Raw genomic sequence first — 2,139 nt, forward strand, 5'->3', positions numbered from 1 at the left:
TTTTGTGAGATTTATGATCGACCAATGAAGCCGATCTTATTCCCCGATCTTATCTACCTCGGCAAAGGTTTAAAAATCAGCCATTGTCCCCTTCTGCTCTGCTGTGAGAGGTTTGACTGATAGACCGGCCCACCAGGTCATGTCTGCATGTTTGCAGTTAACAATAGTGACCCCACTGTTGTTAACTCAGTGACTTTCTTGCTATATTCAGCGACATTTCAGACAAAAAAAAWTCTGAATTGGTAGGTCAGGCTTTTTAAGGATCATCAATTGGCCAGAAAACTACAATCGGTGCAGCTCTAAATATAACATTAAGTCCATAGCGGTCCACCGCTGTTTCCCCTCCACTCCTAAAGAAAAGCAWCCCCACAACATGATGCTGCCACCACCGTCTTTCTCTGTGGGAATGTTGCTGTAAGTCGGTCTTTTTGAATGGTTTTCTTTCAGTAATGGCTTTTTTTCACACATAGAAGGACTCTACTTGTCCTTCCTGGTTTTACTAGATTTCAGTTAAAGGTAAAGAGTCCTGAATACAAATGCACGGCACACCTTTAAATTTTACTTATATAAAAATCTGTTGGAAACATCATCATCATAATAAATACGTGCTATTTTACATCACGTTAGATCTCGAATAAATTGACCTTTGCGGCCGTAACGTCACAGATTCAGAAACATTTCAAAGTGTGTGCATACTTTGGAACATCGCTGTTGTCCATTTTCTCGTTGAGCTGAAGTGAATGTGCATTATTTGTGCTTTCAAGTAACATGTGGTGAGACAAGAAGATTAAAAATAGGACTGTATGCTGATAAATTTGTGAGATCACAGGATGTTTCCAGAACAGGGTTACATGACACTTTCAGCTATTAAAGCTAAAGGCTGAGCTTTTTTTTTTTTTTTTTCTTTTTATCAGAGGATCATCCCTGCATTTAATCTCACTCTGCTATTGTCGCTGGCTTTAGATGCAGCTTATAGAGCTTCTCGCTGCTGTACTCAATATGACATTGCACTCTGATTATTAGGGTGCTTTTGACTGCAAGGCCAAGATGAGCTGGCCACTATATTTAACATAAAGAATTAGATTAGATTTTTTTTTGATGGCCTGTTCTGAAAGCTTAAGAAACATGGTTGGTCTGGTTCCCTTTCAGTGTTAGGGGCAGATTTTCTTTACACAAGTAGGAAAATTAGATGTTTTTTTTGTTTTGTGTTTTTTTTTTTCCCCCACAGTTGGGAAATTCTGGTACAAAGTAACAGACAACCAAAGCAGGTAGGTTCACACAAAAATAAGAATATAAAATAACTAAAACCTTAATAACTTCCAACATAAATACTTTGCAGTTTTTACAAAATAGCGTAAACTGGGGCAGTTTAAAAAAATTTCCAAAATGTCCATGTTTACTGGAGCAGAAATGGAGAACAGACTGTTGGCAATAAGTGATAAAAACCCTGTGGAGAAATGCTCTTTAAATTATCTATCAGTTACACAAAAATGCAAATAAACAAACAATTGAATTTGTTTTTTAAATAAGAAAATAAATATTTTATTGCCTAAATGTGTCACAACAGAAATATCTGCAGCAAAGTCAGTTCTATTGATTGTTTTTTTTTTTCAATTAAACAATTAATAATTGGAAAACAAAAGGTGATTAATATAAGTTTCTTTTCTTTTCAGAATTTGAACCAGATAAAACTAAAATTAGTCCTCTATATGAGTTCTGGGTCGAACATTTTTACACAAAGAAGAGTTTTTCATCTTAAATGCAAAATGTCTGTTTTTGTTCAGGTTTGTCCTGTGTTACTCTGACCGTGTTGTCTTTTTAGAAGATGGCATATTTGAATCTGTATGCTCCACTTAACGAATATTCGATTACTAAATCAGTTGACTAGTAATTCAATAATTGTTTCAGCGTTTTTAAAAATGAGTAAAACTGTGCAAATACAAGCAAGGCTGTAAACACTTTTTGAGTTTTTTTTAATAAGCAGCAAGGCCTCTAGTGTAACAGCTGCTGGGAGGAGAGGAAGGACCTCTGATAACGCTCCTTTGTGCACTTAGGATGCAGCTGTCTCTCACTGAAAGAGGCAAAAATGAGTGGAGCCAGAAAAAAATGACAAAACCAGAACTGGAGAAAGATTAAAAA

This window comes from Poecilia reticulata, unplaced genomic scaffold, assembly GCF_000633615.1.
Source record: "Poecilia reticulata strain Guanapo unplaced genomic scaffold, Guppy_female_1.0+MT scaffold_1097, whole genome shotgun sequence".
Taxonomy (NCBI): Eukaryota; Metazoa; Chordata; class Actinopteri; order Cyprinodontiformes; family Poeciliidae; genus Poecilia; species Poecilia reticulata.